Here is a 27,337-nt window from a genome sequence, read left to right as displayed (position 1 = left end):
ATCCCATCTACATTCATGTTAGCCACTGATGTGAGATTCAGTTAAAATAAACACTGCCTCAGATGCACATTGTGTTTTAAGATTTACTCAGTATTTTCCTCACAACTGCCCGTGGAGGTAGGAAGGATAAGTGTTATTATTCATATTTTCTTTTTTTTAAACTACATCTTATTTTTTCAATCAGCAAAAATATGCCTTTTATCCCCTCTTTCCTCATTGACAACAAAGGAAAATTAAAACTACTGTCACAAACATGTATAATGCCAAGCAAATCAAATTTCCACATTGGTCATGTCCCAAAAATGTTTCATCCTGTCCTTCACCTCTCTATTATGAGATGGGTAGCATGTTTGCTCATAAGTCCTCAGGAGTAATGGTTGGTTATTTCATTGATTAAAGCTCCTAATTCTTTCAGAATTGATTGTCTGCACCATATGTTGTTTTTATATAAATTGTTCTCCTGATTCTGTTCACTTCACTTTGTATCAGTTTATATAAGTCTTCCCATGTTTCTCTGAAAACACACCCCTTTAACATTTTTAATAACACAGTAATATTTCACCATATTCATACCATAACTTGTTCAGTCATTCCCCAATTTATGGGTAACTCCTCATATTCCCATATTTGCTACCTCAAAAAGAGCTAGAAATATTTTTGTACATCCTAGGAGTTTATTTTGCTTGGGCCTATTCCCTCCCTTAATCTGCCTTCACTCTAATTCCCCCTTCTTCTCTTTCCCTCCTATTTCTCACTTGACTAAAATACAGTTTTGTATGCAAGTGTAATTCTCTCCCCCACACTCCCTTCCTTGTTTGCACACAAACATGTATACTTATGTCTGCTTACCCTGATTATGTGAGAAAAGTTTCTTTAATCTTTTCCATTCCCCCCACCTTGTATTTTTGTTCACTCCCTTTACTATCTTCTTTTTTTTAAGAATATCAAGACATAACAGAAAAACTCCCAGGCCTTCTGTGTAGTTAGGTATTTTTCTATGACTTCTAATATGTATTGTTTCCTCATATTAGAAGATAAGTAATTTGTTTTTGTTTAGTCTTTTATCATTGGCTATCCATGATTATCTTTTTTTATTTCTCTAAACTTAAGTTTGAATTTCACAATTTCTGTGTGGTTCTTTTCTTTTCATTAGGAGTGCTTGGGAATCCTCTCAGAGCTAGGAGGGGCCTTGGCATGTAGAATATTAGACCCAGAAGTAACTTGAAGCCATAGCATGTCAGAGCTGGGGTGGTCTTTAGAAGATGAAATGGCAGAGATAAAGGGACTTTAGAAACGAGAATGTCAGAACCTAGAATGGCCTTAAGAATATAGAATATTAGAGGTGGGGGGGACTTTAGAACAAAGAATGTCAGACCTATGAGGGCCTTTACAAGTCATCCTATCCAATGTTCTCACTTCCAGAGAAGGAAACAAAGCTGTCCAGAGTGTCTTTCCTTTGTTTCTGTTTGTGGATACTTATCACAACTTGTTTCTCTTGAGAACAGCAAGGAACAGGTTCAGAGTTGGTCTAAGAAAAACAAAACAAAAGTACTTGGAGTTCTGAGGGCTAATCAGCCTCAGCAGATTACTCCTAACTGGAGTGCTCTTTATGCATCTGGCCACCTGCCAGATCCAGAGAAAGGAGAGGGGCACAGAAAGAGCTTAGGAGCCAAGACAGCATAAGAGAAAACTGCTTGATAGACACAAGCATTCTACATACAAGTAGGAGAGTAGGATACCATTCTCAGTTGTTACCCCTGTCCAACTTCCCATCCTACACTTAATGTCCTGGGACATCCTGGGGGACTCCATGTTCAGTCCTTGGCCCAGCTTGGAACATCTCTGTGACCAGTATCCTTTACACTGCCTCCCAAATGCATTTAGAAAATGAAGCCCTGGACAGACCAAAGGGTATTGGAAGGGAGGTGGAGGGACAATGTGAGGCCTATGCTTTGTCACCTGGGTCCTATTTATGACCATCTGTAGAAGAGGAAAATTAAAATGTGTATGCTGTTCCCACCTTAATTTAATTAAATGGTTAAGGGGGAAAATGGAATTGGGGACAGGGACAGTTACAGAACAATTTTAGAGATGACTGAATAGATGGAATTATCTTTAGCTCAAACAGAATGAACCAATTCATCTGTATAAAATCGATGACATTAGTGAACCCAAGTGCAGAGGACGATGACGAAGGGAACAGGAAATGTGGGGAAAGGTTAATGGAGACCATCACTAAGGGCTGGGCTCAGCATAAACGGTATTTTCATGGGGGTAGGCAAGGGCTGTTGAACTGGGCTCCTTTTTGGGGTGCCAGGATTGAGTCTCCTCTTTGACACCCACCAGACAGCCACAAAAGAATGGGTATCCTTCTCCCAAACAGTAAGTTGCAATGGCTCAGGCTGTGTAGGAGCTGAGGCCAAATTGTCTCAGAAGTTAAAGATATATCCTCATTAATGGCAACATGTTCAGAATAGCTAGTCAGAAACCCAGTTCCAGGAATCTCCATTATTTGCAGCTCAATGGTTAGTCAATTGAGAAAGAGGAAAGGGAATTCTACCAACCTGACTATGACTTCAAATTGAAATATGCTGCACAAAATGTTAGAGAATAGAATGGAAAAGAGATCCAGGATTTTGGGTTTTGTCCCTGGCCTTGTCGTTAACTTTCTGTGCAACCTTAGGATTATCACCTAACTTCCCTGGGATTCAGTTTCCCCATTTGCAAAGCATGGACAGACTGCAAGGATATTGAGAGAAGTAATGATAGTATCTTCAAGTACCTAGAGGGCTGTCCTAGGAAGTAGGTTAGGCTTGTTCTATTTCACTACCTGCTCAAACTCTACTGAAGAGAGCAGAACTCCAATGGGCTGGCCATGTTGTTTGAAGGCTAAATGTACGATTACAAAAAAGACTTTTGTGGAGAATTTACAAGGGCAGGCACTCACATGGTGGTCAGAAAAAGTGATACAAGGACACTCTTAAGGTCTCTCTTAAAAATTTTGGAATTGATTGTATGACATGGGAGACATTGGCACAGGCCCACCCAGCATGGTGTGCTCTCACCAGAGAAGGCACTGTGCTCTATGAGGCAAGCAGAACTGAAGAAGCTTAAAGAAATGTGAGATGAGCAAATTTAGAGAATCCATCCCAAATGTTCCCATGGATTATTTGTGTATTCCAAGTTTGTATTGGTCTGATCAGTCACAGTAGGACACACTGTAACTTGACTCGAACATAGTGATATCATTTTGGGCCTCTTTGAGAAGAAAGGACAACAACCAACCATTTCACCACCTATGGAAAGAACTAGAACCAACTTGTGAAAATTGTGAATAAGTAACTTTAGGCTTGATATAAGGAAAAATGCCACTACTGACAAAAGACAACTTTTTGATAAGGACTTTGCCTGAAGTAAAATGGCTGCTTCAGGACCTGGTGGGTTAGCTTTAACGGAGTCTTCACACGGAGTTTGGATTAAGCAATTGTTGGATGTGTCCTAGACAAGATATTTTATCATTGGTTGGCATAGATGGCTGCTGAAAGCCCTTGTTGCTCTGATATTCAGCACTTCTGTGGTCACTATCATTTTATCGTCGATGTAAAATAGGAAGGAACCTTAGATGTCATACAGTTCAACTCTCTCATTTAAAAGATGAGGAACCGAGGCCAAGAGGGGAAGTGGCTGCCTAAGATCACATAGTTAGTAAGTGAGATTCAAACACAGGTCCTCTTACTCCAAATGAAGTTTTCTATCAAGCCTAAGAATTATCTTTTACTATTGATATAGATTATTGATAATAAAACCTTTCACTTAGATTTTTCTCTAGTGCCTCCTAGGATTCTGAGCTGAAAGAATACCTAAAGGTCATTTAGTCCAATCTCCTCATTTTACATGTGAATAAACTGAGATCTGAGCAGACTGAGTGACATGTCTAATACCAGGATTTAAACCCAGATTATGCTATTCCAAAATCAATGTACTTCCTGCTTCCTTGTGGCAAACTCTAGAATGTACTACTAAACCGAGAAAAGGTTTTGAGGGTTCTCTGCAGTGGGCTATAAATTTCTTTTCTTTCTGAAGCCTAACCTAGGCTAAAAAGGCATATCAACAAGTTGACCACAGAATGGCCAATATTTTGATCATTGCCAAACTCAAAGACAAACTCTCTACTAACTCATGGAAATGTCATGGTCAGCAATCATATAGCAATTGCCCACAATGCACATTTCATCATAAAATATCACAATTTTATAAATAATTTAAGATTTTCTGAATTATTATCAGCATTTTACAGTTGGGGATGAAATTTAATAATGTACATGAACAGATTTTACAAAGTCCCAACAAACTACAAAACATAAATATGAGATATTGCTATTATCTATTTCAAAGACCTAGAGTGAGAAGAAACTTTTTACAGATAACTTAATATTGCCTAGGATACTAAATTCCCTCCTCTGCCTTAAATCACAGCTGAAGGCCTTCAGGAGGTCTTTCATAATTAGCCCAGCTCATTCTTCAGGCTTCCCATACTATCACTGACTCATTATTTAATCTTACCAGAAATATAAAATTGAAATCTTGCAATGATTCAGCCAATACTCAAGGGGATACCTAAGCACCACCACCCCTTGCTCCCAGTCCAATCCAGTAATTGTCATGAGCATTGGTTGGCAAAGTGCTTCACACACATATCATCTCATTTGATTCTCAAAACAACACTGTCAGGTAAGTTTTACTATCATCCCCATTTCACAGATGAAGGAAATGAAAAAGAGAGGTTAAGTAATTTGCCTAGGGAAACACAACTAATAAGTAAGTTAGGGAAAGAAAGAAAGAAGGAAAAAAAGAAAGAAAGAAAGAAAGAGACAGGGAAGGAGGGAGGGAAGGAGAGAGGGGGGAAGGAAGGAAGAATGAAAAAAAAGGAAGAAAGAGGAAGAAAAAAGAGATAGAAAGAAAGGAAGGAAGAGAGGGGAAAAGGAAGAAAGGAAAATAACATGGCAGGGGGTCTAAGGGAAGAGAGACAAAGGAAGAGCAAACATAGAATTTCAAAGTTGGAAGTTGAGTTGGAAAGAAACAGAACAAAAGCCTTTCTACATTTATTGAAAATTATTATTCATTTGGTTTTCATTATATTATATTAATTACTATAGGATCTTATCTAAGACTTTATCCCTTGTTTTGTGTGGTTGTTTCATTGCTTATTATGTGGGTGGTTACTGAGCATGTAATTAAAAAAAAGTTACCCTTCCCCATGACCTCACATAATGCTTTATGTTATACCTCTGCAATGAACGTATTAGGTTTTCAATTACCTGTGTATGAGTTATATTCTACTACTACCCTGTAAGTTTCATGAGGGCAGGGATTATGCCTTATCTAAAATATTTATCTCCAACAGTGCTATCACAGCATAGCCAGCCTTTAAGAAATTTTTGTTGACTCTATGAAAGTGAAAGAGAACTCATTGGGTTGAGGATCTCTGTGTGAGTGATCAAGAAAGGCTTTAGGAATAACATACATACATCTTGATCTTTAAGGATGAGTAAGATTCGGATGAATGGAGGATCCCCTTGTTTCTCAATAATCATTAAGTATTTTTTGTGTTTATGTTTCCACAATCCAGCTAGCAGCTGCTGTGGGGGTGTAAGATCCATCCACAGCCAGCACCCGGAAAGCTGCCAGCATGCTGCGAAAGCACAGGTTCTTTTGATCTGCTTAACTAAGGAAACCAAGGTGAAGGGGTTGACAAGCTTACTTTAATTCAGCACACAAATATCATTCACCTAGTTCAGGGGAAGAGACCAGCACACTGAGCTTCAGAGCAAATTACAAACAAATTACAAACATCAACAGACAGACCAATTACAGATTCATAGTTACCAACATCTAGGTTCAGCCCAGGAGCTCAGAACAAGGGCTGGCCCAGAGTCATGCACCACCACTGCTGTAGGTAGGAGCTCCAAGGAAAAGGAGGCCAACCCCTAGTTTTTATGTCTTTTTCAGCATCAGGGGTGAGTCACACATGCGACTCACCCACGTGACCTAGAATCGTCACAAAGAGGCAACTTAAACCCACGTGGTCTAAAAGCCTCTGTTGTCCCAGACATGTAAACTAGGCCCTCCCTGGAGTTAGCCCCACCTTGGGCCCCACCTTAGTTGCCAATCCACACTCACATAGGTTTTATACCTAATAGGGGTTTGGGCCTGGGGCTTAGCACTTAGTAAGACTCAATGAAATACACTGAATTACTCAAAGCAAACAAAAGCCAAACTCTTCAAGGGCACTTGTTGAACTAAGTGCTAAGGAGCCCATTTTGCTTACCAACACAGTTTACTAGATTCCAGGTATTATGAAGGTATTGGGATACAGAAGTATGAGTGACATAGCCCATACCTTCCGGAACCTTACATTGTCATATAGAAATTGCTTAATAAACATAAGATTTATCTGAAATATATTTTTAATTAGTGGTACCAAACAAAAGTAGGGAAGAGGCAGTGAGGCATTGTGTGTGCTGTTTGTAGGGGACTAGGTACTTTCCTATACCAAAAATGTGCTTCACCCATCTCAAAATCCTCTCTGTCAAAATCCTACATCATTCGTAATGGCTCACCAAATTCTACTTTCTCCACAATGTCTTTTCTGCTACCCTCAGCTCCTTCCTTTGACCTCTCCAGGGGCAAGAATAAATGTATGATTCTAAGCAAGTCTTCTCTTTTCTGTGCCTCATTCTACTCCTTTTCTCTTTTTCCAAGTACATTCCTCTCTCACACCTTAATTTATTTTTTTATATCATCCCTTCATATTTAACTCATATCTGTGCCCTCTGTCTATATATGCCCCTTCCAACAACTCTAACGATGAAAACTGTCTTATGAGTTACAAATGTCATCTTTCCATATAGGCATGGAAACAGTTTAACCTTATTAAGTCCCTTATGATTTCACTTTACTGTTTACCTTCTCATGCTTCTCTCAAGTCTTGTATTTGAATGCCAAAATTTCTATTCAGGTCTGGTCTTTTCATCGGGAATGCTTGCAAATCCTCTATTTCATCGAATATCCATTTTCCCCTTGAAAGATAAACTCAATTTTACTGGGTAGGCGATTCTTGCTTGTAATCCTAGCTCTTTTGCTCTCTGGAACATCATATACCAAGCCCTCCAATCCTTTGATGTAGAAGCTACTAAATCTTTTGTTTTCCTGACTGTTACTCCATGATACTTGAATTATTTCCTTCTGGCTGCTTGCAATATTTTCTCCTTGACCTGGGAACTCTGGAATTTGGTTCAATATTCCTGGGAGTTTTTCATCTGGGGATCTCTTTCAGGAAGGGATCAGTGGATTCTTCCAATTTCTGTTTTACCCTCTGGTTCTAGAATATCATGGCATTTTTTTTCTTAATAATTTATCGAAAGATGATGTCTAGGTTCCTTTTTGATCATCACTTTCAGGTAGTCCAATAATTTTTGGATTACCTCTCCTGAAACTATTTTCCAAGTCAGCTATTTTTCCAATGAGATATTTCACATTTTCTTCTTTCTTCTTTTGAATTTGTTTGATTGTTTCATAATGTCTTAACAAGTCCTTAGCTTCCACTTGCCCAATTCTAACTTTTAAAGAATTATTCCCTGTAGTGAGCTTTTGTAATCCCTTTCCATTTGGCCAATTCAGGTTTTTAAGGAATTCTTCTCTTCAATGAATTTTTGTGCCTCTTTTTTACCATTTGTCCTATTCTGTTTTTAGGTGTTATGTTCTTCAATATCTTTGTACCTTCTTTACCAAGCTGTTGACTATTTTTCCCCATGGTTTTCTTCTATCACTCTCATTTATTTTCACAATTTTTCTTCTACCTTTTTTGCTTGATTTTTAATATCCTTTTCAAACTCTTTTATGGCCCAAGACCTATTCATATTTTTCTTTGAGTCTTTCAATGTAGCAACTTTGACTTTGTTGTCTTTTTCTGAATGAGTGTTATGATCTTCCTTGTCACCATATTAACTTTCTATGGTTAGAATTTTTCCTGTTGTTTGTTCATTTTTTCAGCCTATTTATTGACTTTAACTCCTTGTTAAAGTAGGGTTCTGCTTCCCAAGGGGACAGGGCACTGCCTCAAGATTCAGGTTTTTCGTGCAACTGTTTTCAAAGGTAATTCTGGGGACCTGTAAGTTTTTGGCTCTTCCAAGGGGGTAAGATCTAGGGAGAGGTGTGTTTACTACTCTCCTGTACTGTGCACTGGTTTGTGAATGACCATAACCATTCTTTTCAACACTGGAACTATGACCAGGGTTCCTACTCACCTGTGACTACAAGCTCTGCTGTGCTAGTGCTCCTCCTTGCATTGCAACTAAGACCCAGGACTCTGATGCAGATCCCAGTATAGTCAATGCAACATAGTCTTGCCCCTGGTGCCAGCAAAGAGACCCCTATAAATCTCATTTTGCCTGGTTATCCAATCCCCTTAATATCTGTGGGCTAACAGGTATGGAAACAGCCATTGCTTCCTGATTCAGTCACCCAGAAGCCTGCTTCTAGTCTGCTGGGTCCCAGTCTATGCTGGCATGGCCTTCACTGGAGTGCACTGAACTGTGCTCCTCTCTCATCCCAGTGCAACAGACCTTTCCTATGGACCTTTCACTTCTCTTATCTTTCTGGGTTCGGACAGTGTCCTCTTTGTCACCAATGCTACCTTGGCTTATGATTGGTAACCAAAACCCTATCTTCTATCGATGATCAGTTAAGTGACTTTTGATACCTATCATATAACGATATCCAATTTTCCTAGTTATTAATCCTAAAGTCCTCCAGCTCTTCAGTTCTTCTATCCAAAACAATAAGCATATATTGTTCTCCATTCACTCTAGTATTCTGAAGCTTCTCACATTCACATGAACAGAAACTATATTAGAACTGTGAGTCAGATTTAACTTCACTAGGCATGCTTCTCTTAGAAATATGAATAGATCTATTCCTTACCACACCCCTCCTTTCTAAGTGAACTATCTAGGCAGGCTTAACTCAACAATCACTTTTCTCCAAAGTGAATTTATGCTTTAGATGAATGAAATACGAAGGATAGGTCCTTTAAAGAGATACTCTCTTACACAATGAAGCTATACTTTCCATGGTGACAGGTGGATACCTCAAGTCAGTTTTAAAATATGTAACTCAAACATCTCTGTTGGGATAGTGTACTCTGTGGGTGCTTATCAAAAATTCAACTGCCTGACTCAACTCTGAAGATCTCTCTCCACAGCAGTGACCTCGTTATCTGGAGGAAGTATCTCCCTGGTTGGGAGGGGTGGGTGTTTTCTGAAAGATAGAGAGGGAACTGGAACAATTTTCTCCATGAGGAAAAATTGTCTCTTGTCAATTGCAGCTTTGGCTTCTGCCCTTAAAACTTTCTGTTTCACTTCTGGGAAAGATTTGGAAGGTAGCTGCAAATGCTTAATAATGGTACCTGTGAAGTCAAAATCTCATACTGCAAACCCAGCTCTCTTTCCATTTTATACCACTACTTTTCAGGTAATATTTCTGACTTCCCTTTTTGGTTCAAAATCCTAATGGGGGATTCAACATACAAACACATATATACAAACAAGCTATATCCAGGATAAATAGGAAATAATTAACAGAGGGAAGGCATTAGAATTAAGAGAGGTTGGGAAAAGCTTGCTGTAGAAAATCAGGTTTTAATTGGGACTCAAAGGAAGCCAGGGATGGAGGAGAGAGAACATTCCAGGCCTAGCTGACAGCCAGAGAAAATACCTGGAGCTGAGAGATGGAGTGTCTTGTTTGTGGAACAGCCAGGAGGCCAATGTCCCTAGACTGAAGAGTATATGGTAGGGGGTAAGGTGTAAGAAGATTGGAAAGGTAGGATAGCACTAGTCTATGAAGAGACAATATCTCTGGCTCCAAAGCATTTTCCAATGTGCCTCTGGATTTCAAGTGGCAAAGAGGTACATGGGGGAGAGGTTATGGGGGAGTGTGTGCAAAAGGTAAAGGAGTGGGAGAGGGAATCTGACAAGAACTCACCACTATAGAAGAACCCTTTCCCTTCTATAAATATAGCACCTCCACCTACACTGAGTGGTGTCCTGAAGGGCAGCCCTATGGTGCTGCCTGCATAAGGAGAATTGACTTGAGATGGATGAAGGTCTTTGGGAAGTATGCACAAACTTTGGAATGAGGAGTATGATCTTCCTGAAGTCACAGACTCCTGCCTTCTCCATAGAGGGAAGAAAGGGAGAGAAAAAGAAGGAGGGAATGAAGAATCATCATTTTGTGTCTAGAGTCTGTATCAGTTTCAGTGACACAGCAGAGGCCCAGATATGCCTCATGCTCACAACACCTTGGATTTAATGCCTCAAGGCTATAGCTCCAAGAGCAGCTTTTATGTTGGCTGAATCACGTATCTCCTCAGCTTTCCTCCTGTGGCTTTTGCCTGGCTATCCTCCCATGTGGCTTCTCATCTCCTTTCCCCTGTAGGTTTGTGGATGTAATGGAATATCTTATGAATCAAAATAGCTCTCCCCATCAGTTGGTCACTTAAAATTTCATGAGAGGTTCAGAAAGGGAATTCTGGGAGACTTCATTTTGAAACCAGCAGTTGCTCATCTTTAGTATTGTGATTTTCTTGGTGTTTCCTAGAGTAGATAAGACCAAATCATCACCTGTGTGTCGTTGTTATCATCATTAAAAATAATCCTCACAATAGACTATAACTTAAGAAATCTAATGAGCATTATCTCTGTTTGATAGATTAAGAAACTAAGACCTCAGAGATATGATTTGACTTGCCTTGGGTTACACAATTTGTCAATGTCCCACATAGAGCTTAGATCTCATTCTTCTGAGTACTAGAGTAGAATTGAATGTATTTGTTGTTATAATATCATTTTGTATTGCTATTGTGCCAGGAGTGGGGAACCTGTGGCCTAAAGGCTACACGTGGCCCTCTAGGTCCTCAAGTATGGCCCTTTGACTGAATCCAAAATTTACAGGACAAATCTTCTTAATAAAAGGATGTTCTGTAACACTTGGACTCAGTCAAAAGGACACACCCAAGGACCTAGAAGGCCATATGTGGCCATGAAGTGGCAGGTTCCCCACCCCTGCAACTGAAATGGTATATAGAGTGCTAGACTGGGAGTCTGAAAGGCCTGGGTTCAAATCTTGCTTTGGACATTTAATGCTGTGTGACACTAGGGAAGTCATGTAACTTCTGTGCTTTAATTTCTTTACAAAATTAAGGGATCAGATTCTATAGTCTCTAACTGAGGTCTCTTTTAGCTCAAAATCTATGATCCTGACCTTTTATAATCCTTAAATCTCTAAGTATTATTTTCCTGAATAAACATGTATTCCTCTTCTCCACCATTTCTGGCATTAGAGGAGGCAAAGTGCTACAAATTCTTTGGGCAAAGGCTGATTCATCACATTCACAAGCAGAGGATGTCAGGCCTGCACCTTCTAGTCCAATCCATGCCCAACCTAAGAATCCCTTCTGCAAAATCCCCAACAAAACACTAGCCTTTGATTGGAAACTTCCTTTTTTACTTAATAGTACTTTATTTTTTTCTAATTAAATGTAAAGATAGTTTTCAATATTCATCTCCGTAAGATTTTGAGCTCCAATTTTTTCCCTTCCTCCTTCCCTCCCATACCCCCTCCCCAAGACAGAAAGCAATTGAATATAGGATACACATGCATAATCATGTTAGACATATTTCCACATTGGCCGTGTTGTTAAAGAAGACTCAGAACAAAAGAGAAAAACCATAAGAACAACAAAAACAGAAAGAGAAAATAGTCTGCTTCGATCTGCATTCAGACTCCATAGTTCTTTTTCTGGATTTAGTCAGCATTTTCCATCATGAGCCCCTTGAGATTGTCTTGGATCATTGCATGGTTGAGAAGAGTTAAGTCTTTCGTAGTTGATCATCTCACAGTGCTGCTATTACTGGGTGCAATGTTCTCCTGGTTCTGCTTACTTCACTCAGCATTAGTTCATGTAAAACTTTCCAGGTTTTTATGAAGACTGCCTGCTCACCATTTCTTATGGAACAATAGTATTCCATTACATTCATATAGCACAACTTGTTCAGCCATTCCCCAACTGATGGGCATCCCCTTAATTTCTAATTCTGTGCCACCAGAAAAGGAGCTACTATAAATATTTTTGTACATGTGGGTCTTTTTTTTTCTTTTTATGATCTCTTTGGTGTACAGACCTTATAGAAGTACTGCTGGATCAAAAGTATGCACAGTTTTCTTGTCCTTTGGGCATAGTTTGGAAATTTCGAAAATGATATTATCTGATAGTACTTGCAGAGGCAGCCTAATCTACTGGGGAATAGCTCTAATTGTTGAAGGCTTTCCTTTATATCAAATGTAAATCTGCTGTAGTGCCTGGTATATAGTAGGAACTTAAAATCGTTGTTGAACAATTAATTCACAACTTTTTCTCATTGCTTTAAGTTCTGTCTTATGGACAAGAACTAAATAGTCATATCTTTCCTCTTCAACATAGTGGGCCTTCATGTATTTGAATAAAGCCACCATGTACCCCTTGAGCTTTCTCTTCTCCAAACTAAATATCCCCAGTTCTTTCAACAATCCTTTGATGGGATAAACATCCACTATTTAATTCCTAAGATGTAGGGAGACACCAAACAGCTGCTGAGTAGTCACTCTTCCATATTCACTAAGAGAGGATTGATTGTAGCCAAAGTCTTCATTTGCACTGATGGGGATAGGAAGGCAGGGTTTAACTTGAATTGTTGAAAAAGAGTTAGAGGATGCTTTATGGTCCATTGGAATTCAGGTTTATGACATCCAAACTCAGGATAGTAATTCAATCCAGGCAAAAGTAAGTGATGTTCAGAGGTAATTATGCATGTAAACCTGATCTTCACCAGGATAAGAATGATTTGTAACTAGCCCATCAATTATTTGTTAAGTAAATGAGCAGAATAAACAAGGTTTATTGGGGAGGGGAAGCATTTCTTTAGGGAAGTGAGATATTTCCTAGTGCTCTAGAGTGGTGGCTCTTTCCATACAGTCTTACTATCCTTTCCTGGCCTATTCTAAGAACTCCCAGATCATTCTCTTCTCCCATTCTCTACTATCTCATCCCATCCCATCCCACTCCATCTTATCCAATCCTATTCTGTTACAAAAATCGTTATTCCTTTTCCCTACTTTTCTTTCTCTTTTCCCTTCCCCTTGCCTCCCTCCCCTCTTCTCTTTTCCTCTACTCTCTTATAAAATGGTTTTGCCAAGGGTTAGTTCACAAGCTGAACTTGAGAGTTAAAGATTCTAAGAAGAAGAGGTGAGAAAAGACTGTATTCCAAGCATGGGGAGCAGCTCCTGTAGAAGCGTGAATTTGGTAAATAGAATATGCTCAGCAAGTAGGCCAATTTGCCTGGATCACAGTAACAAACAGTAATGTGAAATCAGTCTTGAAAGGGCAGTGGAAACCAGGTTGGGAGAGAATTTAAATGCAAAACTGTTGAGTTTGTGTATTATCCTAGAAGCAATTTGGAATTGTTGAAGACATTTGAGCAGGGTAGCAATATTTCATGAATTCATTGGGAAGCTCATTGGGCAACTCTATAACTAATAGGATGGAGAAGGGGGCCAGAGATTGGAAGTGTGGAAACTAACTAGGAGCCTTTGTCAGTTGTTCAGGTAAAACGTGGTGAAGGCCTGACCTGTAGTGTTGACTCTGTGAAAGGAGAGAAAGGGACGAGTAGAGACAAGATAGAGAAGACTTGGCAGTGGATTACCTATGAGTAGGTCAAGTCAGAAATTGATCAGATAATGGAGACAGATTCATTCTACTGACTGGAGACCAGCCTAGTTAAACACAGAAAATCTCATCATCAATAGCTGGTTACTAGATCATGAGTTATTTGATCATGGGAACTTATGGAATAAAAGAACAAAGGTAGCTTCTAATCTAACTTCTTCCCGAACAATCAGAATTTCTAGTGAATGAATGGTACTGATTATACAAAGTTTGAGCCCGCTTCAAAGCGTTGCCCCCTTAATCAAGCTTCAGCAGTGATAGGGTAGGATTTTTACTGTTTTCTCTTTTGGAATGCTAAGGTAATCAAGTACCTTTGATGAGTTTTTCTTTTCATATGTAATGGCAAGCGAAGTGGACTTTTTTTGTCTTTGTTTTGGAGTGCTTCTCAGCACTTCAATCTTTGATTGAATCCGGAGTCTTTGATGACCTGCTTATGTCAAGGGAAGGCCTAAGTCAAGTTGGTTTGAGTCTCATGGTTGTGATGCCCTTTGACCCTGAAGAAGTATATATAAACTCAGAGGTTAGCCTTTGGGGGCACACTGGTGGAAAGAGTGCTGGTGATGAAACTCTGGGTAGATGTTGAAGCAGCACCCCCTTTGAAAATCCTGATGTTGATGCTAACTATGTATGTATTATGATTTGGTCAGACAGATAAAAGCCTGTCTGTTGATCTGTTTGTAATTTCTGTTTGTATTTGCTCTGAAGTTCAGGGTGCTGGCTTTTCCCCCGAACTAAGTGAATGGCATATATATATATATATATATGTAAAATATATATATATAAATATACACACACACATATATGTATATATATGTATATATGTATATATATGTATATATATACGTATATATGTGTGTGTATGTGTGTGTGTATATATATACACACATATATATGTATATATGCATACACACATACATATACATACATATCTATACATGTTTAATTAAAGTAAGATTGTTAGCACCTTAAAGTTGCTTTCCTTAGAAAAGCAGATCAAAGAACCTGTGCTAGCAGCCCTCCTGTGTGCTGGTGTTATTGGCTTTGCACAGCCACAGTAGCTGCAAGTAACATTGTTCTTACAAGTAGTTTCCTTTTGCCTCAGAGTAAAACACACTTCCTTGGCTTGACAATTCAAGCCTTTCATAGTATTACTCCAACATTCATTTCCATTCTTGTTTTAGCTTTATTATGCAAGGCATCCCATCTCCCATTTCTTAGCCTTTGCTTAATGTCTGCAATATATTCCCTTCTAACTTCCACCTCACAGAATCACTGACTTCCTTGAGGACTCATTCAAGTAGCACTTTCTGCAAGAGACCCTTCTTGAACTTGATTGTTAGTATCCCTCCTCTCCCTCTCCCCATCATCTTCTACATGGAACTTTTCCTGATTCCTTACTCTCCCTTTCAGTGGCTCAAGTATTCTCTCCCAAGCTATGTTGTATTTAACTACTTTGTCATTACATTTATTCATTATATTTGTGTGTGTGTGTGTGTGTATATATATATGTATGTATATATGTATATATATGTACACACATATACACATGCATGTATATACACACATAAATAAAACATTTGTTCATCATATATTAAATATATATTATATGTACTTTATATATTTATACATACACATATATAATAAAGTGAATATATGCATGTGTATATACTTACATATGTATATGTGCAAATACATATATACATATAGACACATGTACATACACACTCTATATAATTATTGTTTCTCTCATTAGAATCTAAGCTATTTTTACTGAGATATTATTAATATTTTGAACTTCTTGAGGGCAGGGACTGTCTTTTGCCATTCTCTGTATCCTCAGTGCTTAGCACAATTACTGATATATAGTAGCACCTTCACAAGTGCTTATTATATGATTTTTTTTCTTTTTTGGAGGGGGGGTAGAGCTGGGCAATTAGAGTTAAGTGACTTGCTCAAGGTCACATAGCTAGTGTGTCAAGTGTCTGAGGCCAGATTTGAACTCAGGTCAGTGCTCTACTCACTGTGCCACCTAGCTGCCCCAATAAGCATGCAAGTGCTTACTGATGGATTAACTTGTATCCTTTGGGGTCCTAGCACCTAGTACAATGCAGGCACATAGTGAGGACTCAACAGATTCTTGTTGATTGATCTTTATTAATGGGTATTTACTTTGTATGTTGTATTTTCTGATTTGTGTCCATGTTTCCCGCAGTAGAATGTGAGCTCCTTGAAGGTAGGAACTATTTTGTTTTGATCATTGTATCCTAGGTAGGTATGACAGTGCTTGGCACATAGTAGTCACTTAATAAATGCTTATTGATTTAATTCAGTTGAAGTATTTTTGGGCTATACCAGTTCCAGGATATAAATTCTTCTTACACACAAAGTTAATAATAAAAATAAGTTGTTGATTTTTTGTTTGTAGTTGGGAGAGCAAAAGTCTGGGAGACCCAATAAGAGAGTGCCAATAAAATGCCTTTGAGAGGCATATGGTGATGTGATTCATGACTTGTGGTGATATGCCTACTTCTAAGTACTTCTAAGTACTGTGGACTTTTAAGATCCCTTTGAATGCCCCCATTGTAGGACTCTCAGCAGGTATTTTTGGTTTCAGCCTTTTCTTTCCCTATGTAATCAAAAGGAATGTTCCCTCCCTAAATCAATTAAAAAAAAAACAAACAAACATGCACACACAAATAGAAGTAAGTATAGAGAATCATGGACACAGAAAGTTTGTACATGCAAACCTGGTTACAAGGTGAGCAACTAACTGAAGGATTTATCTGGATTTTTTCAATAAATTTTGCCTTATCTTCCCTTGAAGTATCTAAATAAATGTAGTGGAAAAGGCTAGACTTAGCTGGAGAGGTGTTTCTTTTTAAATGCTGTGGAAATAGGAGCCAAAGTCTAGGCCTTGTACATGTGATGCCAACCCGCTTTTTTGGGAAATTTGGAACTGAATTCATTTTAAGATGTCTAATGGCTGGGGCCAACAATTCATAATGTGAATGTGGCTGCCCTAAATTAGATACATAATTGGAACTAAGAGAAAATGGAAAGAATTTAGTCCTTCTGAAATCAAAGCCATAGATACAGAAAAGTGCATCTTTTCACTCACTTCTAGAGAGCTCTGCACTCTGAACCAACTTTTTGGCTCCTTGAGAATGGCATTTATTAGAGCAAAAAGAGACAGCAGAAATGAAAGAAGAAAATTAAACATGAAAATTTAATTAAACCCCCCTTTGAACACTCTCCCTGGGACAGATGAGGTGCTGTTACTGTTCAGTTACAAATACACTACCCTTCTAGGCTAATTAGGATAAGGAATCCTCCTGGAATGAACATGGAAAAGCACATACAAATCATCTGCCCCTAGAAATGTTTACATGAGCATGTCTTATTAAAGTAATATTTTAGCCTTCCATAAGTTGCCAGTTTCCCTTTGGTGATGCCCATTCGTTGGTTTATCTATAAAGTCTGTGTTCTATCTCATTTCATGTCTTTGGAGTGACAAATGTTTTTCTACTCTTCTGATCAATATAGGACTCTGGAAGAGGATGAAGTGATGACCATATTATTGCCATGGTAAATATCAGCACTGATTTTTAAAATTCTTTCTGTGGGGAGGGCAATAGATTTTTTTTGTGAATGCAGGAAAAAGATAAAGAATACCCACTCTTTTCCATTCCTCCAGTCAAGCTAAGCAAAACTCTTCATGGTTATTTAATTTATAGAACTATGAATGCAATCAGAGGCATGAAGGGAGTTGAATGGAAAGTATTCATGCCGATTGAAATAGCAAACAAAATAGAGACTCTAACAGTTGAAGCACAAAAAGAGCAGTTCAAAAGCCAGGCCTATCCAACCTTGGTGTGGCCAATATCCTGACCCATGAGAATAGTGAAGTAGCCCTTGTAGCTATGGATTAAAAGAGCTGAAAGCCCCTTCTTGTGGCATGCAGGCCACATAGCAGACTATGGAGGACCAGCAAATTGTATCAAAGAGCAATACAAAAGATAACCAGCAAAATTCTGTTTAGTGGAGAGCCAATATATGCATACACTAAAGACAACCAGGGGATGGCAGTACATGTAGTAGACAGAAGACTGGACTTATAGTGAGGAAAGCCTGAGTTTTAATTCAAACTCAGATATTTACTCGCTGTGTGACACTGGAAAATTCATAGAACTTCTCTCTTCATCTATAAAATCCAGATGATAATAGCAGCTCCCCCACAGACTACATACAGTGAGAGTTAAAAAAGAGAACATAAATAATATTCTTTGAAAAATGTTAAATCACTTTTAAAGTGTTAGATATCAGAAGACACCCACAACTTGGTATCAAGTAGAAAAACCAAAAGATATCATCGGTAGTGGAAACATTTTTTTTAGATTAGACAAGACCTTGGAATGTGAGGTGCTGGAGATATTCACATTCTCTAATTATGTTCCCTATATCACCAATCATGTGGGAATTTGGCACGTAGAACTGTGTATCTTGGGTGACTTACATTCTTTTAAGATTACTTTATTATTTAATTACATACCTCTTACTTTGAACTCCTATGTCTGATGGCTGATCTTGGCTAAATGGAATATGAGTGGGAGACGAAGAGCATCAGTTCTGAATTGATGCTGACCCAAAGTGTGTCTTGAATTTTGACTTGCTTTCAAGATGTCTGTGTTTGAAGGGGACTCTGACCTCCCTTATTAAACAATGCAAAGTTTTATCTTCACATTTCTGGGGACTTTCTTTTTAGGTCAGCCCAATATTAATTTCTCTACAATTAAGTCTTTTGTAACCATGTTACAGAGATACCTATTTGTAGTCAGTGTGAGGAGGGGCTTTTTTAACATTTAAGATGGAATGGAAAATGACTGCCATAGAAAATAGTGACTTTTCAGTGTCTGAAGCTGGTAAAATAGAGGTTGGATAAGTTATGAGTTTCAAGCCTAAATGAATTTGAGGAAAGTGGTACAAGTGTAAAAGAGACAGATTTATGGAGGAAGTGAAGATAATGTGTTTAATTTTGGCCATGTTGCATTTGAGACTTTGGGAGGTACGTGGGATATCAAATGTAGATATCCTATAGCACAGAATGAAAGTAAATACCAAATATTAACTCTTTTTCTTTTGGCCAGGAACCCTGAGATTCTCCCCCTCCTATTTTGATGTTTTTGAGTTTTTGATTAAAGGGGCCATCCCTTGATTAACTTCTTAAAGGGGCTTATTCACTGAATGGGTGTTACCTTACTCAAAGTGAGAACCTGAAAAGACCTTAGCCTGAAAGGGCCAGGGTCTCCTAATCCATTCTGGGCCACCTTCAGTCATCCTGATGAATATCTGGCCACTGGATCCAGATGGCTCTGGAGGATAAAGGGAGGCTAGTGACCTTACAAAGCCCTCCCTCCCTCAAATCAAAGTCAACTGCAAGTCATGTCATCATTTCCCTGACGTCATGGTCCTCTTCGAAAACAAAGGACAAACACAAAAGCAATAGATTGTAGGTAATGTAGGAAGAATTCTAGAGAGTACTTAAACAGGAGATATGAGGTTGAGAATCATCTATATGCCATTTTTTACCATCCAAGTTGAATAGAAAATATCTATGCCATTTAGCTAAATGTAAGCATTTTTTTTATTCAAAAATAACTGAACAGATGAGAAAGCTGTTGTTCACAAGGGAGGTAGGGATATTGGGAGAAAACAGATATGACCTAGAGGCATGAGTGGCATGTCGGTGTTGCAAATGGCATGATTGCTCTACAATGTTAATTCCTGTCATTTACAATGGTAAAAGGACTTATATATAAGGGCAACTTTTCTTTAAATAGCATAGCATGCAAAGATGGCATCTCCTCCACCTCCCATCTCTCAGATTATGTCCTCCAGAAAAGGCTGCCCAACGCTCAAAACCCTTAAAACTACATCTCAAAAGCCCTCACCAATATTCTTACCTTTAAAATCCAAGCAGAGGGTACAATTTGCTCAAAAGAAAGGCATTTACTGAATGAAAGAGCAAGAAAAGTAAAAAACAGCTTCTATTAAACCTGGGGCATCCACTCCCCCAAATATTCATACCATCAGTGGGAAAGGTGGATGAAATGAATGTAGGGGACATACATCAGGGGCACAATGAAGGGAACATATATAGTCAGGATATACATGCAGAAGGACCTATGTATAGGGAACAGGGTACACATGCACCTGGAAAAAAAAATCCTGGTGTTTGATATAGGGCTACTGGTATGTTTTTGAGATGTCACTGCTCTGGTCCCATTAAGAATCCTCCATGTTGAACTGTATTGATCAGTCTTGAACTGTCTTAATCAGAGGCTATTTTGATGGACAATGCTTTCTTTTCTGGAAGCTGTTTCACTGGACACATAATCTCTACCAGATATTGTTGAGTCAGATTCTGCTCTGTTAAACCCAGAGTCTTTACCAGATACTAGCAGGCACATTCCTACTGGGCTAACAACAACAACACAGTTAGCATTTATTTATCACTTTGAAGTTTGCAAAGCACTTTACCTGTGTTACCTCATTTGATTCTTACAGAAATTCTGAAAGGTAGGTACTATTATTAATCCTAATTTACAGATGAGGAAGCTGAGGCTGAGAGAAATTAGGGGACTTGTCCTTGTGTCACATAACTAGTAAGAGTGTCTGAGGCAGGAATCAAATGAAGGTCTTCCAGAATGCAAGCCTAGAGCTCTAACCAGTGCATCACCTAGCTACTTCTAGAATATGGCTTTGGAGCTCCTCTCTACCTGGACGAAGTTTAAGTCCCAAGCTAAATTGCTTCCTCTTCCTCATTGGGAGAGTTGGCTTCACAATTTTCTTTTACTTCAAAAGTCTGAGGCTTGTTAACTTCTTGAGGAAATAACAGACCTAAAAACACACAAACATTCACCTATTTAACTTTGAAAAGATGGAAAGAACTTTGTTAAAAGTCAAAAGGGAATGAATAGGAATGAATCTAACAAATACATGTTCAACTTTTTAAAAAAATTTTGTTATAGAGTAGCTTGTCTGTTTCTAGAATCTCAGCTAGCAATTGGTTTATCTCTAATGAGATGTCTGTTGTCCCAGGCACCAGGGTCCTTAGGACACAGAGGAAGGTCCTCCTCTCTAGCCAATATTTCCATGCTCAAAGCTTTTCCTCAGATTACCTTTCTGATCCAGGGATTCACTCAAACTTAGGGTAAACCATTTCTATTCTTCCTGATTTTAATACCTGAAGGATAGTCTCCATTATCCCTAATAATGGACATTTATTCATATATTTATCTACTATTCATAATTTGGAGTCATTATCCATATACAGGTTCCTCATGCAACAGGTACCAGCTGGGGAATTCAGACTGCCCAAATTGTTGGTTCCTCATTGTTTGTTGTTTTTATTGTTGACACCTCTGAAACACTTTTATTTACCAGATTGGGTAAGAGAAAGGCTCAGAGGTGTAGATCAGCCTAGGAGGTAAGATGCCTCCCTCTCGTACTGACCTTACTTCATTCCTGTCATTTTACATGCAGATACAGCCCCTCAAAGCCTAAAAATGCTTTGAGCCCTCCCCAACATGGAGATTTTAAGCTCTAGCTCTTTGTCTCACTCAAAAGTTGGAAAAAATATCTTTCTGATGGCTTCATCAAAGGAATGACATTGACATTCACTTATTTAACTTTGAAAAGACGGAAAGAACTTTGTTAAATGTCAAAAGGGAATGAATGGGAATGAATCTAACAAATACAGGGCTTTTTTTCCACTCCAGAATTCAGTCTTCATCCTCATTACACCAACACTTTTGTGCTCCTGTATTGAGGACACCATAGGATTGCAAAACCCTTCGCAAACATTAATTAATTCTCTCAATACTCCTGTGAAGGAGGCAAGCATTCATTTCTCTCTTCTAAAGAGGGGTGACCTGAAACCAAGAGGCTAAGTGGCTAGCTCGTATTAAAAGAGAAGTGGTTAGGAAATCAAGAGGTATAGTAGGAAGCAGCCTGGCTCTCCCCTTCCATACCTGTGGGAGCTTCTTATGTCCCCTAACCTCCCTGGATTTCAGTCCTCTCATTGATGGAATGAAGGAAACTTTTGGGTGTCTTCCACTTTGTTATGGATGTGACTTTCCATCTTCCTTCCCCATGTTCCAATGGCCTTCCCTCAGTTCTAGAAGGCTTTCACTCCTAACCTCCACCCCTTCATTTCTTTGGCTTCCATTGAGACTCAGCTCAAATCCTGCTTTTGACAGGCTTCCCTTATGTTTTCTGTTTGTTATTTGAAATTCTTCATGACCTGGCCCCTCTCCTCCCTACCTTTCCAGCCTTCTTATACTTTACTTCACGTAATAAAACAATAATAATAATGGCTAATATTTATATAATACTTTGTATGTTCCAGGCTCTGCGGCAATCACTTTATGGTTCTTATCTCATTTACCCTTACCACAACCTTGGGAGTTAGGCACTATTATCATTTTCATCTTACAGATGAAGAAACTGAGGCAAACAGAGGTAGTAGACAAACACAGATAGTAGGCAGCTGCATCCACATTTGAACTCAGATCTTTGTACCCCAGGCCCCGCTCTCTATCTGTTGTGCCAGCTGGCTATTTACTTTGTAATCCAGGTAATGGGCTGATGAGTTGATCTTCCCACAGGATCTTTCATCACTAAGGCTTTGCATTCGGTATATCCCATGCCTGGTATATTTTCTCTACTTAGACCTACCTCCTAGTTTCTCTGGATTCCTTTAAAAGTGAGATGGTAGCCCACCTTCTTCAGGAGGCTTTTCTGGCTACCCTACAATGCCCCTCTGCCAGTTGTTAGTGCTGTCTCAGAGATTACCTTCTGGATAAAGTATTGAGCCTGGAGTCAGACACACTCATCTTCCTGAGTCCAAGTCTAGCTTCAGACACTAGCTGTATGACCCTAGGCAAGTCACTTAACCCTGTTTGCCTCAATTTTTTCATCTGTAAAATGAGCTGGAGAAGGAAATGGAAAACTATTCCAGTATCTTTGCCAAGAAAACCCCAAATGGGGTCATGAAGAGTTGGACATGACTGAAATAACTGAACAACAAAAACTGTGCAAGGCATTGTAATCAGTGTAGGGAGAGATCAAGATAGATGACATAGCTGTTACTTTCAAGGAGTGTATATTCCAATTCAAGGTGGTGAGAGTGGGGTTATAATACAATATGGACACATATGAATGTGAAAAACATAGAGGGAGTGATAGGGAGGCAGAGGAAGACATATCTGACCCATGTACTCTAGGACAACTAAGAGAGGGAGAGGACAGTTTTTTTTTATTTTAATATTTTTGGAGGACACTTTTAGCAATTAATATAATTATGTCAATATAAACCAACCCAAAACACTGATTAAGGAAAAGAGAAGGATTGAGGCTGAGAATTCTCTTGTTTGCTTGGCTAAATTGATTAAACTCTCTAATTAATTGCCCAGTTCTCCATTTCACTTTGCTTATGAATCATATCCCAAATGCTCCATGTCTTTTTAGAAAGTCTTAATTCTAAAGTAAGAATTACTAGAGGAATTCAAAGGAAGATGGGGGAAGTACATTAGAAAATTGGTTAAATGAAAAAGAGACCCAAACATGAAATTTATAGATGAGAGAGTAAACATAAGGACAATGCATTGCTTTCCAGGCTCAACAAACATAGCTTTGATGTGCTAATGGCACATCAGGAAGAAGGGAGATCAGCAGGATGAATGCCCTGTGTATTGTATGCCTAGATTTCAGTAAAACATTGAACAAAACTCTCATGTTATTCTTCTGGGAAAATAGAGAAATGTGGGCTGGGTATTATTGTGGGTGGATAAAACTTGTTCAATATCATGACCCAAAGATTAGTTAGTTATTAATGGCTACATGTCAGTATAGATGGAGGTGTCTAGCAGAGTAATTCAGGGGCCTGGCATTGCCCCCCATGCTAACACACACTTACATACACATACATACATGATATATACATGTACATACATATATATATATATATATATATATATATATATATATTCTAGCTCTTAGATAAAGGCAGAAATCATTAGCATGTAAAATTTGCAAAGAAATAAAAATGAATATTGTATTTATTTGAGCAAACATTTAATAAGTGTCTATAATGTGTCAGTCAGTTAATGGCCCTAATTTAGGTAATGTAAATACAAAGTTAAAAACAAACCAGTTTCTGCCTTCAAGGAATATACAATCTACTGAGAGCTTGCAACATATACAAAGATAAGGAATTACCAAGATAGTAAAATTTAGTAGCACAAAATTCTTTCAAGAAGAAGATTGCCAACAACTGAGGGATCTGAAAATAGATTTTTCAGAAATGATTTCTGGGCTGAACTTCAAAGAAAAACTAGAAAGGAAGGAAGGAAGAAAGGAAGGAAGGAAGGAGAGAAGGAAGGAAGGAAGAAAGGAAGGAAGGAAGGAGGGAAGGAAGGAAGGAAGGAAAGAAAGAAGGAAGGAAGGAAGGAAGAAAGGAAGGAAGGAAGAGAGGAAGGAAGGAAAGAAAGAAGGAAGGAAGGAAGGGAAAAAAGAAGAAAGGAAGGGAGGAAGGAAGGAATGAAGGAAAGAAGAGGGAAGAAGAAGAGGAAGAAGAAGATAGATGATAGATGATAGATAGATAGATGACAGATGATAGATAGATAGATGATAAATGATAAATAAGAGGATAGAATAGGTAGATAGAATGACAGAGAGGTAGATACTGATTCTAAGAGGTAAAGGCAATGAAAGAAGAATTCCTCTAAGAGGAGAGGGAAGAAACCAACTGTTTAAAGTTATAGAGGTGAGGGATAGATTGGCATGTTTAAACAGCAGATAGGAGGCTAGACTGATGGGATAGAGAGTACAGGATCAGAAGAATAATTAAACCAATAGATATATAAATAAGTAAATGAATAAATAGATGGACAAATATTATTGCTTCTCCTTTGTTTCCGAAGTAGACCAATGACATGATAGGGTGACATCTTGGCTCCTGTGTGAAGTGGATTTAACTGAGACAAAGTCATCAGCCTCATTCTCTCTTCCTGAGTCACTGAAGGCCAGCAGCAGGATGAAAGCCAAGAAGACTGGCCATAACTCAGAATATATCTGGGCATGTTCAATGTCTGATAAAGCTCTAAGCACTCCACAGCACCTGCTTGTGCTGCCTTCATGTCTGGTGAAAGAAATTGTTCCTATTCGCTCATTCCACCAGAAGGAGTCTTTACATGGTTGATGTAGACACCCTTCTAACTGACCAACGGTTTGAGGGTCCATCAGTTATGCTCAACTTGGTTTAGTCCATCTACTTAGATAGTTTACCCAGATGTGGCTGCTGCATATGCAAGGTGAGAGTTGAGTACCAGGTAGATACTAAAGGTGGATAAGCAGCCCTACAAAGAGCTTGGCAAGCCCTCACCCCAGTGATACTGGTCCTCCTGGAATACCCCATACACCCCAGATTGATAAATGAGCGAATAAATAAATGTATGAATGAATAAAGAAACAAATGAATGAATAAGTCAATGTTAAAAAAAGCAGGTGGAAGATTTTGAAGGACTTTAAACGACAGAGTAATCAGGAGATGTCAATGATTTTTGAGTAGGGCTATGACATGGTTAGAATTAGAATTCAATGAATAACTCAACAGATTAAAGGTTTAATCAATACTAGATTGCACAGTTAGTGAAGCATTTGCATTGGTGTCAAGGAGAGTAGAATTTGAATCCTATTTCAGAAACAACTGTGTGAGCCTGGGTAAGTCATTTCACATCTCTCAGCCTCAGTCTCCTCATCTGAAAAATGGGGATACAATAGCATCTGCCTGGGAAGGCTGTCACGAGGTTCAAATAATTTAATACATTTAAAATGCTTTGCAAAACTTGATGACTTGTGGGGTGTGTGTGTGTGTGTGTGTGTGTGTGTGTGTGTGTGTGTATTAGCTATTGTTTCCACAATCCAGCCAGCAGCTTCTGTGGGGGTGTAAGATCCACCCACAGCCAGCACCCGGAAAGCTGCCAACAGCACAGGTTCTTTTGATCTGCCTAACTAAGGAAAGCAAGGTGAAGGGGTTGACAAGTTTACTTTAATTCAGTGCACAAATATCATTCCCTTAGTTCAGGGGAAAAAGACACCACTCTGAACTTCAGAGCAAATTACAAACAAAGTACAAATATCAACAGACAGACCCAATACAATTCATAGTTACCAACATCTAGGTTCAGCCCGGGAGCTCAGAACAAGGGCTGACCCAGAGTCATGCGCTCCACCACTGCTGCGGCAAAGAGCTCTGAGGAAGAGGAGGCCAACCCCTGTTTTTTATATCTTTTTCAGCGTCAGGGGTGAGTCACACATGCGACTCACCCACGTGACTTAGAATTGTCACAGAGAGGCGGATTTAAACCCATGTGGTCTAAAAGCCTCTGCTCTCCCAGACAGGTAAACTGGGCCCTCCCTGGAGTTAGCCCCACCTTGGCCCCACCTTAGTTGCCAATCCACACCCACTAAGGTTTTACACCTAATAGGGGTTTGGGCCTGGGGCTTAGCACCCAGCAAGACTCAATCAAAGACACTGAATTACCCAAAGGAAACAAAGGCCAAACTCTTCAAGGTCACTTGTTGAACTAAGTGCTAAGGAGCCCATTTTGATTACCAACACAGCTATAACGACGCTTAACAGAGAAACGGAAAGCTCTGTATTAGATTATTCCAAGAAGCTTTCAAAGAGAAGCTAGATGAAGAAAAGAAAGCTGCCCGTTTATATTCTCTTGGTATTCTAGTGAGCTACAAACCTGATAGAGTCAAAATTTCAACATGCTAGTCAAAAAACCCCAAAACTAATGGACTTTTCAGCTATATTGAAGGATAGAACTCCCAGAATGGGGGAACAACTCAGACCACTGGTTGGACATGACAGAGAGTTGCCTTTGAGGTTACTGTCAGGGAGAACTTCCTAACAATCATAGTTATCCCAAAGTGGAAGAGGTTGCCTCCAGAGGCCCATCTGTATATGGTGCTCAAAGATAACACTGTCAGTGATCGCAATCTGTGTTCTTCTAAAATGCCTTTCCCAATGGTGTAGTAAGAAGTGTAGAGGGGCTGATTTACTGGGGCTTGTGAATCATAGAACTGTGGAATCTCACAGTTTAAAGGGGCCTCAGAGGCCATCTTGTCCAAATTGTACCTGAACATAAGTCCTTTCCAAAATATGCCAGAAAAAGTGGTTAGCCAGACTTTGTTTAAATACTTATAGTTTTGAGAGACATGCTACCTTTCAAGGTAACCTTTTGATTTTTGTAAAGCTCTAATTGTCAACCTGTTTTGTTTTACTTTGAGCCTAAATGTATCTTTATTTATATGCATCCATTGTCCCTAGTTTAGCGTCTAAGGCAAACTGAGTAAGCCTTAGAGTAAAGGATTCTTGAAGACAGGTACTATTTTTCTCTGCTTTTTATCCTAGGTACTAGCACTTACCTGGCATGTAGCAAACAGTTA

Source organism: Trichosurus vulpecula, chromosome 2, assembly GCF_011100635.1.
Source record: "Trichosurus vulpecula isolate mTriVul1 chromosome 2, mTriVul1.pri, whole genome shotgun sequence".
NCBI lineage: Eukaryota > Metazoa > Chordata > Mammalia > Diprotodontia > Phalangeridae > Trichosurus > Trichosurus vulpecula.
This window is presented reverse-complemented; position numbering follows the sequence as displayed.